Source organism: Otolemur garnettii, unplaced genomic scaffold (assembly GCF_000181295.1).
Source record: "Otolemur garnettii isolate 467f Iridium unplaced genomic scaffold, OtoGar3 scaffold00001, whole genome shotgun sequence".
Taxonomy (NCBI): Eukaryota; Metazoa; Chordata; class Mammalia; order Primates; family Galagidae; genus Otolemur; species Otolemur garnettii.
This window is the reverse complement of record NW_003852396.1, coordinates 55673558-55685217: the sequence shown is the minus strand read 5'-3', so window position 1 is coordinate 55685217 and position 11660 is coordinate 55673558.

The following is an 11660-nucleotide window of genomic DNA, read 5'->3' as shown; positions in this document are numbered from 1 at the left end:
AAAAAAAAAAAAAAAAGTTTGCATTGTTGTCAGGCCCTGCCCTGCCCCGTCCCCTGCCTTGCCCCACTCCCACCCCATCCCCCCTGCCATGTTGTCCTGCTTTACAAATGTTAAAATCTGGTCACTCTACTTTTAAGGTAAGATGAGATTCTTGTATACAACAGCTGTCTGGTCTGAGTTTCTGTATCCAATCAACCAATCTGCACCTCTTTAGAGGACAATTTAAGCCATTCACATTGATTGAAATTATTGATAAGCCTAATAAAATTTTAGGTATCCAGTTGCTCAAAAGTCCAGTGGACATTTTTAATCCTTTCGCCACTGTAGAAGTTGAAGTTTGATCAATAGTTTCTGAGATAGTTTACTTTTGTGGTGGAGGATTGCACTGGTCATTATGGGGAATAGGTCTGAGAATATCCTGGAGAGCTGGTTTAGTTATGGCAAATTTCTTCAATGCATAAATATCATTAAAGTATTTAATTTCTCCATCATAAACGAAACTCAGTTTATCTGGATACAGGATCCTAGGCTGAAAGTTACTTTGTTTTAAGAGATTAAATGTTGGTGACCACCCTCTTCTTGCCTGAAAGGTTTCAGCAGAGAGATCTGCAGTTATTCTAATATTCTTCCCCTTGTAGGTTATGGTTTTTTACATCTTGCTGCTTTCAAGATTTTCTCTTTCATATTAACTTTAGTGAAGTTAATTATGATGTGTCTGGGGGGTGTCTTATTTGGGTTGAGTCGTGCTGGGGTTCTGAAGCTGTCTGCAATCTGGATTTCAGGATCTCTTGACATATCTGGAAAGTTCTCTTTCATAATTTCATAAAGGAGAGCCTCTGGGTTTTGCGAAGCAACTTCATTGCCTTCTGGGATTCATATAAGGTGAATATAAGTTTTCTTCAAATTATTGCAGAGGTCTCTGAGAGAATGATCTGTTTTTGCTTTCCATTTCTGATTCTCTCTGGACGTTTGGACATATTCAGAAACTTTGTATTCTACGTCTGAGATCCTTTCTTCTGCCTCCTACACTCTGTTACCAAGAGATTCTACCATATTTTTCAGATCTTTGAGGGCTGCAATCTCTTGCCTTAATGTTTCAAAATCTTTGGTGGTTTTGTTTTTGAATTCGTTCAACTCTTGAGTGAACTTTTGGAATGCTCCTTGAATTTCTAGTTCTATCTTTGCCTCTATTCTATTAATCTTATTTGCAATCCAAATTCTGAATTCAATTTCTGACATTTCAGCCATCTGTTTATATAGGGGATCTTCAGTTTCGTCTGCCACATCCTTTCTTGGGGGGGGGGGTTGACCCTACTCTGGTTATTCATATTACCAGCCACATCCTTTCTCGGGGGGGTGGGCTTGATCTATTCTGGTTATTCATATTACCAGATGTTTTCTGCTGATTCTGCCCCATGATTATTTTACCCCATTTGGCTTTTCCCTGTGAGGTTTGTTAAGGACTTGTACGGTGTTATGGCCTGAGAGACTGGGGACCTGATTCGTGTGGTGGGGCTAAGTGGCTCTGTCTTATTTTCAGTTGGTCTCTGTCCTACCCTGGTGATTCAGTTACTCTTGGTTGCAGTCTCTGCTGTGGAGAAATATCAGCAATTAAGTTGCCCTGCCCCGCACAAACAACAATTGGGCAAGGAAAATCAAACCTTCCCTCAACCATACACCCAGGGTACCCCTTTGAATAGTCCCTGGGTGGTCTGCCCAGTTTAAGGGGTCCAAATCAGTTGTCCCAGTCAGCATCCGTTTCAGGTGGAAGAGTTCAAATGTCTCTGGCAGCTAGATAAGAGGGGTCTACTGGCAGCTCAGTTATAACTTGCTCCAGTGCTCCTTAAGGGCAAAGGGATCCACCCAGAAAACGGGTTAGTCTGGGAGGGTTAATACCTCCTTCCCCACCTTGCACCCAGTCACTCATAGTCTCCCAGGTCTGTGACCCTATTCACTCCAGTAGGCAACTGCTCCCAGGGTTCATGACTGCCAAAATCACCCAGAAATCTGAGTCTGGCAGGGGGCCTTGCCTGTTTAAATTAGGCTGTGAAAGTTCTCTCAATTCCAGCCCCTGGCCTTCTGTCCCAGCTAAATTCCTCTGCAAGTCAGAGGCTGCTAGATTTGATGAGGAATTTAGCTCTGGGCAGCAAGCAATTAGAGCTTACACTCGGGTGTCAATTCCAGCCTCTGCTTGCCCACTGCCTTTGTCTCAGCAATTTTCCCCTGAGGTCTGGTGCTAATGGTCTCTTTACTTACAAAAGTTACCAAGTCCATTCTGCCTGTGGCTGCTGTCCAGAACCTCTGGTTGCCCAAAGAGGCATGGCTTGCCTATCTGGAATGGTGTCAGTTCGCAGCTCAGGATGCCACTGTTGCTGAATAGCTTCCTACGAGCCAACTTTCTTCTCCTCACTTCTGTGCCACAGTCAGCACAGAGCAGCACCAGCCTTTCCTCCCTCCACTTCTCTCAAGGAGATGCCCAAGAATGTGGACTCCATAGGTAACAAACCTCCAGACCTCGGGGTGAGGGGTGGGAATGCTCGGAGTTCAATGTTGCAGGTGGGGAATATATGCAGTTTTATACAGTTTTACAGTTTTATGCCTGGCAGGGAGGTGTCATGGCATACCAGTGGGGGTAGGAGGTCCAGTTTTTAGAGAGTGTCTCCTGTGGGATAGGATGGGAGGATGTTTGAACTCTGCTTGCTTGTTCGCATGGAGTAAACTGTGAGCCCTTCTTGTGGGGGAGGGGACTCCCATCCACTTGGTGGTGGATTTTGTACCTTTTGATTGTATTTTTGGGGTTGCAGCTCACCTCAGGAAGGTTGAAGTGCGCTCTTCAATCTTCTCTCGTGGCTCCACTCCAAACCATCAGCTCCCTCGCTAAACTTCTGTCCTTCAAGCCTCCTTCTGGACAGGAGCTTCTGTAAAAAGCTGGCTGTAGTCTGCCATCTTGGCTCTGCCCCCCACATTGTCTTCATTTCTAAGGTAAAGTTATAGTTGAACCCTTCAACCAGCCGGCATGCTTAACACCCTCACATTGTGCACATTAGGTGAGATCTCATCAATTGCCCTCCCTCCTCACTCACTTCCCCCCACTAGACTATACTTGTGTTTTTTTCTTTTGTGTGGGCATGTAGTTGTTTATATATTGGTTTCATGTTAGTGTTGAGTATATTGGATACTTTTTTTTTTCCATTCTTGAGATACTTTCTTTACTAAAAAGAATCTGTTTCAACTCCACCCAGGTAAATACAATAGATGTAAAATCTCGATTTTTTTCTTACACATATAACACAGTTTGTTAATCCATTCACAGGCTAATGGGCACTTGGGTTTATTAAAATGTCCATACACCCAAAGTGATCTACAGATTTAATACAATCCCCATCAAAGCACCAACATCAAACTTTGAAGAACTTGAAAATATAGTACATCATTTCATATGGAACCAGAAAAAAGCCAAATAGCCAATACAATTTTAAGAAATGAAATCTTGATTTTAATTTAATTTTCTTATAATCCTTTTAAAAAACACTGAATGGAGATGCCATATTCTAGCAATTCACCAGAATGATGAACACAAAGGGAAAGAGGAAAGGTATCTGATACATGTTCCCTAGGCCTTTTAGAAAACATGGACTTGTTCCTTGGCCACATACTTGTGAATCTACAAGAATCTACTAGCCACATTAAGAAAGTAAAAATAAACAGGAGAAATTATTTTAGTATTTTATTCAAAGTCACATATCCAAAATCTTAACACATGTAGTAAACACATTTTTACTCTTGAGGTATTTCACTCCTTTTTTATATTGTTTAACATCCCAATTCTCTATTTAGTCTTGCCATGTTGAAGTGCACAGTAGCTAAGTGTAGCTAGTGGCTATCGTATTAGACAGCACAGAAGCCCTGCACTACACACTTTAGGAAATACAAGTGAGAATCAGGATGCCTGGCTCAAGGACCTTTGTGGTTAATATGGTTATGACTCCTGGCAGTCAGTTCATTTTTCTGGAGCTCAGCTTCTACGCTTTGAAAATAAAAGTAATCCATTGGTCAGCCCTGTGGTTTCCAGCTGACCTGCTGTACCATGACTACCATTTATTCCTGTTCTGCTGAAGCTCTCCATGAAGTTTCATTCCTGATTTCCTCAAAACTGTCAAAGAAAAAGTTGCAGGACAGCTTTCCAAAGAGGGGAGAGACAGTGTGACAGGTGCTGTGACTGGAGTGCTCAAGCTGAGGCAGCACAACAGCAGGACTCTTCCCTCCATCTGGGGTCTTCCTGGAGTAAGTGTGATAATGGGAGATATCCAAGGTTCCTACAACCCTTGGAACCTCTGGAGTAGTGAGTACCTTTTTGCAGACTAATGAAATGACTGGTGCCTGGGGGCCCCTAAATCAGAATGAGGGCAGGTTACCTGAAATACCAATGTATAATTAGAGAGTGTGACTCTCAGTTTCATCCTCAACCTCCAGGGAGGAGGAGAGAGGCTGACGGTTAAGCTGATGCCAATGGCCGCTGATTTAATCAATCATGCCTATGTAATGAGGCTTCAAAAAGACTGGGTTTGGAGACATTCTGGTTTAGAAAACAGATCCATGAGCCTGGAAAGTGGTAGATCTTAACTCTACAGGAACAGAAGCTGAGGTAATTTCCTCAGGACCCTTCTACACTCACTCTATATATCTCTTCATCTGGTTGTTCATCTGTATCCTTTATTATATCCTTTTTAAATACACCAATGAACAGAAGTTAAGTGTTTTCCTGAGTTCTCTGAGCTGCTCTAGCAAATTCATCAACCCAAGGAGGAGGTCACGGGAACCCCGATTTATAGAAGTCAGTCAGAAGCACAAGCCACAATCTGTGCTTGTGACTGGTATCTGGAGTAGGAGACAGTCTTGTGGGACTGAGCCTTAAAACTGGAAGATTTTATGTTATCTCCAGTTTGCCAGTGTCAGAATGGAACTGAGGGATACCCAGTGACCATCCACTGAAGAACATATCAGAGATTTGTTTGGCGTGTGTGTGTGTGGAAACTAAAACAAAAAACCATGCATCTGTTGTCAAAAAGTGTTGAATGACTATGTGAGAGTAGAGAATAGGAGAAAATGGTTTCTTTCTACATCTTACAGTAACATTTAAATTGACTCCTGAATGATGAATAGGTGATCCAGCAGTGAGCAAGAAGAATGTTCCAGGCAGAGAAAGAGGCAGAGGCCAGAGACATAACTGGGATGTAACCCTTCAGGAATTGACTGCCATCAGATTTCAAGGTGGATGTGGATGTGAGAGATGCCAGTGAAGAGGTGTAGACTCAGAAGGATCTCAAATGACATTTAAGGATTTAAACTTTATCCTAGAATCTGAGGAGCACTGGAGGCTCGAAACTGGGTGGGGAGTAGTGATTAGGCTCAGCTTGGCTACAGAGCAGAGCTGGAAGGAGAGGAAGGCAAGGCTGAGAGACAGCAAGGAGATCAGTCAGGAGGCTGCTTTAGCAATCTATGTTAAGAGGACGAACTGCATTGGAGGGGCCTGCAGGAGGCAGGATGCTCAGGTTCAACTGACTTGTTGCCACTCATGAGAGAAAGGAAGGAGACAGAATGTCATCCCAGGTTCTGGTTTAGTTAGCCAGCAGACATTCCCTAAAATAGAGACTTGAGGAGAAATAGTCATCAACTTTTTTGACCTATCAGAATACTGTGCAAATGTTCTGGAAAGTACCAGACATTCTTGGGTAGGTTTTAGATGGATTTGTGCAGATGAACTGGATGCTTGCTTTAGGTAACAGTTATGTTTATTTCACTGACAAGGGTAAAAATGGGTTACTAAGGACAATTATGTGGAGTTTCATAGTTTAAAAAAGTTCTTCAGAGAGACTGTGATTCACACTGTGAGAGGAAACTGTCGAGCAGTGGCTTCTCTGAGCTATCTTTGAAGTTTCTTGTGAAAGGAGTAATTTGGCCTCTAGAGTTTATGAATTACAAAGAAGTAGTTTTTTTTTTTTTTTTTTTTAGTCTCCTTTAGCCAAATGAGGATTCGATCTTCATCAAAGCCAAATAAGAGCTTCTCTCTGGGTTTCAGGAGTGGCCAAGTGTGGGTCCGCTGATGTCTCAGAAGGCATTCAGCTATTCATCCCTGCGTCAGCACTGACTACCATGCATGGGCTGCACCCGCACTGCTGTTTACAGTCCTCATTGAAAGGGACATGTTCTAGGACAGAAAGCCATAGACAGCTGATTCTTCCAGGCAAGTAATAACAATTTCAATGAAGATAATCAATTTCCTAACTTGGGCATTTCATTAAATGAAAACCATAAATGTGGCAGTCTCACATCCACTGAAATCAGATTTTTGTCAAAATTAAAACGACAACACATACCACTGGCTATGTCATTTATTTGGGGGGAATTATGCCAAGTAAAAAATCTATCTTTGGCTATAATGAAAACTTGTTGACTATTTTTAAAGCAGAGATTGGTAATGATTTCCTCTTGACAGCTGTTCACACACGCTAATTTTCGTTTGCCACATAGACTTAAGTCCTTGGTCCAATGGAAATCTCTCTGTTAATAAGACTTCGAATAAGTCACTGCTCTTGAGTGTTTTCAATTCTGTTCAATTCAATAGTGAGTGAAGCTGGTTGGCAGGGAAATGCTTGTCTTTCCAATTTCTGAAAGCACGTTGTTGTGGTCAGTGAGCATTACAAGAGCCATCTAAATTTAGCAAACATTTTCATTCCCTTGACCAAGCCCACCCACAACAGTGGATGAAACTTCGATATTTATACATGCTCATGGGGTAATGTAAACCCCTCAGGTTCTGCAAAGCCCACTAAGCAGGAAAACAGAATGCAGAAATGTCAGTAAAATATGTAACCTTTGGCCCTAAAGAGGGGTTAGAGATGGGGGCAACACAGATTCCATTGACAAATTCAAGTTGTTTTTTAAACTGTTTTTTTTAACCACATCCACACCAAAGATCGTTTTTGTTTACTCAGAAAGCATCCAGAAGGATGTCTAATTAGGGTAAGTCAGCTTGTTGTTTATCTGAGGTGCTGGACTTGAGCACTTCCCATGGCTCACATCTGAGCAGGAGGTTAGTCCCAGGTATCGTGTCTCCTCTCTATGTTGATGACTTCAAACACAGTCATCCTTTCTTAAAGGCACAAACATGTAGGCGTCAAGTAGAACTTGGGTTACTGAAATTGATAGAAGCTGCCTTGTAAGACTGCCACAGGAAATAAAAGAGGAAATTTGCTTTATAAAATGCTACACAGATAGCTTATTAATCAAGTACAGCTGAATATATTGTGATCATCTCTAAACAAAAGCCCAAGTCTATGATTGTGAATCAAATCTGTATGTGATATTTCTTAAGCTTACTGCTTAAGTGTAGCAAAGAATATAAGGAGGAGGGGAAAGAAGGATGATGTAAGATGAGACAAAAGATAGTTAATTGCAGCAATTTCTTTGACATTTCTTATGTCCTATCTTAAAGGTCCATGCAGATTTAACACTCTGGGTTGCACTATAGCTCATCGTTTCAGGTGGCAGTACCAAATTGCCAAACAGTTTGAGAAACGTGGTGATTCTCTCTGATCACGTTAACCCAAGAAAACTTTAGAAAAAGACTTCGGGAATGAAATATAGCTACTTTGAATTTATACCTCCCAATATTTATGCAAATTACATGTAAAGATTTTCAAAATTTTATCTTTGGCATTCCATTATCAATAAGTGGATGAAATTCTAAGGGAAGGGGGTAGGTAATAAAGTAAGGAAACTTACTTGGCATGTATTTGTACTACATCACAGCAATATAAACTATAAAAATTAGCTAATGTTCCAATATATGCATTAGGAAGATACATTTATTTTTTGAAACTCTCTGAAAATCAGACACATTGTATTACCATTGCAGCTTTGCAAATACAATATGAATGTGTTATCTAGAAGTATTCCTTGGAGAGGTGAAAGAGAGTTTTATTTTCCCTTGTAGTAGCTGCTATAAGTAAAACAAAATTCCCTTAGTCCTAATGCATTGAAAATAATTCACACTCATACCGTTAAGTATTGAGTTTTAATACAGGACTGGCTATACCTTTAGTTCTGTATTCCAGGACTGAGTTCTAGACAAGTTTGATAAATACTAAAACAAGTAAATCATGTTTCTATATTTACCTGTTTAGAATATATTCTCTTAGAGTGACCCAAAATCTTGGCTGAACTTGGGTTTTTCTTGTGAAATATATATCATAAAAATTTGAAATGAGACATAATACTGTTACCTATTTTCATGAGGTTATCCCACTGCAGGTACTCTAACTATAGTTACTTTTATAGGTTGGGTTCACCAGGAATGCTTTCAAGATTAACATCTGCCAGGTAGTAAAGGAAGCAGGATGGGGCAGAGGGAGAGGTTGAACACCAAAGCAGTCTTTACAAAGGTCTGGTTGATCCTACAGGGAACTCTTACAGCAGGAATGGCCCTGCAGAACTGTCCCAAATCAGAGCTTTGGGGCAGACCTACATCTTTGCATATTGACCAGTCACTGAACACAGGATGCCCCAGGAAAGGGGACATCACAATGGGTGAGACAGCTGTCTTCAAAATGAGGCCAATCTCCCAAGGGACTTCAGCTATGAGCTATCAGTCAACAACCCACAACTGAGAGGGGAAATTAGTGTTTGTTTTAATCTTGAAACGGGTGGGGTATGTGTGTGTGTGTGTGAAGAATCTGAGCTATGAACTATAGTGTCCATGAAAGTAACCTCTGTTCAGTCTCCATGGATTATACAGAAACTCACCCACCCTCCCTCAGAAGGTAACATTAATTATCCTCACATCTCTATGCCTTAACACAGAGCTTAGCCCGAAGGAAATGCTCAGTGAAAGTTTGCTGCCTGGCACTCAAAAGCTAAGAAATCTTGGGTCCCTAAATTCTAAAGGAAGAATCAGATCCTTTTTGAAGGAAAGGAATTGTGTGAAGCAGAATGGAATTTCTGAAGTAGAATGGAATTGCCATCAAAGGATAATTGCCAGATGATGTCAGATAATTCTGCATATATGATAAACATAGGGAAGAAACGCTCTTAAAATTGATTTCATTAAATTTTCTTATAATTATGGCTGATTAGTAGGAATCAGGTCACTGTTTCTGAAGATTTCATTCAGTAAGTGCTGTACAGTAGGTAGGAATCAGGCAATGTGGCATCTTAAATATGACTATTTTGAATAAATGGTTTAATTCATTAAGCTTATACTTAATAAGTATCTATTACGTATCAGGCACCATGGTGTGTATAAAGATAAATTACGTATGAGTCTTTCACAGTCCAGAGTAGAGACAAGCTAAGCTAATAATTATGGGAAAGCAAGGTAAGAATTTTATTGAAAAAGCTATAGGAGCCATTCATAGTATAGAGCAGCAATTTATGTCATTAAAAAGAAGCATCAGTATCTTTATGTATACAACTCTCTTTCAGCAGAGAATCTTGGTATGAGAAAATATCTAATATCTTCAGTGCACTTGGACCTCCCAGCAGGAGATTAGAGCAGAAAGAATCTATGAGACATTTTAGGAATTTTTTAGTATTGAGAACTTTTATCCTCTGCCATCTCCAAGACCACACTCCTTTTTATAACTTCCATCCCCCCTGCTCGTGAGCCAAGGTATGTGAGTGAAATATCAAAAAGAGGACAGAAAAGAAAATTAGACCCAAATATGACAGAACATGATTGTTGGAACTGTGCAAATTGAATGATGCCAAAGTATACATGCGTTCCCCAGCATGTGTGTTGTGAGCAAAAGCTTTTCTAGCTCTTCCTGCTCCTTCATAACTGCCCCTCTAGAGATTTTTGTTGTTATTAACCATCTGCTAATTAACAGAAATGGAACACTTATGTGTCACAGAGCCTTGTGACAACCAAATCTAATTGCTCAAGATTGTTTCTTCTACCCTTGCTGCCTTCTTTCCTCCACACATCCCCTGCCTTCTGCAATTTTCTTCATTAATTTCTGGGCAAAAAAACCAGGAAGTACAAAGATAAGAGGTCACAAACCCTACTCACAACGTTCCCAGCATAGTGAAAAAGTCATACACACTAAGTAATTATACTGCACAATACACAGTTAAAACTGTATACAATTAAAATTACACAGGAGTAGGGATGGAAGAAGGGCAGTTGCATAATTTGAGAAATTCAGGGAAGGCTTCCCAGAAGAGTAACACCTACACAGTAAAGAATGATACAGTAATAGCCAGCCTTCACGATGACTCCCAGTGATCTTCACCTCCTGGTGTTCCCAACCTTGTACAGTCTCTTTCCACAGGGAACTAGGGCAGACCTGAGTGACCAGGACAGTACTGTAGGAACAACAATGTGTCATTTCTAAGGCTTGATTATAGAAGGCATTACAGCTTCAGCCTTGGTCTCTTAAATCAATCATTCTGAAGGAAGCCAGATGACATCTGATAGCAAGTCTTGAAAGACCCCAAGCTAGAACTGTCCCACTGAGCCACTTCTAAGCTCCTGACCTACCAACAACCTGAACAATAATAAATGATTTTTAACCATTGCTTTACACTACCACATATGGGGGTAAGGATTTCTTTCTTTTTTAAAGCTGAATAACATACACGTATTGCACTGTATGTATATATCACATTTTCTTTATCCATCCATTCATCAGTGGGCACTTAGGCTGCTTCTACCTCTTGGAATTTTTGAATGCTGCTGCAATGAACATGGTTGAGCAAGTTATCTCTTCAAGATCTTCTTTTCAGTTCTTTGGAATATATATGCTCAGAAGTAAGACTGCAAGGTCATATGGAAATCATATTTTCAATTATTTGAGGAACTTCCATACTGTTGTCCACAGTGGCTGTACCATTTTACATTTCCACAAAAAGTGCACAAGTGTTCCAATTTTTCCACATCTTTGCTAGCACTGGTTATTGCCTGGGTGTTTTTTCATAGTGGCCATTCTGATAATTGTGACCTGTCATTGTGGGTATGATTTGCTTTTCCCTGATAGTTAGTGATGTTGAACGTATGTACATAAGCCTGTTGGCCATTTGTATAACTTCTGTGGAGAAATGTCTATTCAAGTTTTCAAGTCGTTTGCCCATTTTTCTTTTCTTTCTTTTCTCTTTCTTTGGCTTTCCTTTCCTTTCCCCCCCCCCTTGGAGACAGTCTCACTTTGTCACCCTTGGTAGAGTACAGTGGTGTCATAGCTCACAGCAACCTCAAACTCTTGGACTCCCAAGTAGCTGGGACTACAGGCTCCCGCCACACTTCCTGGCTATTTTTAGAGATGCAATCTTGCTCTTGCTCAGGCTGGTCGTGAATTCCTGAGCTCAAGTAATCTGCCCAACTTGGCTTTCCAGAGTCTAGGATTACAGGCATGAGCCACTGCACCTGGCCCATTTTTCAACTGGTTATTATTTTTTGTTGTTGTGGAGTCGTAGGAGACCTTTATATATTCTGGATATGAACTATTTTTCAGATATATGGCTTGCAAGTATTTTCTCCTATTATATAATTTTTTCTTTACTCAATTGTTTCCTTTACTGCATAAAAGTTTTAAAGTTTGATGTAGTGCCATTTCTCCATTTTTGCTTTTGTTGCTTGTACTTTTGATGTCATATCCAAGGAATCA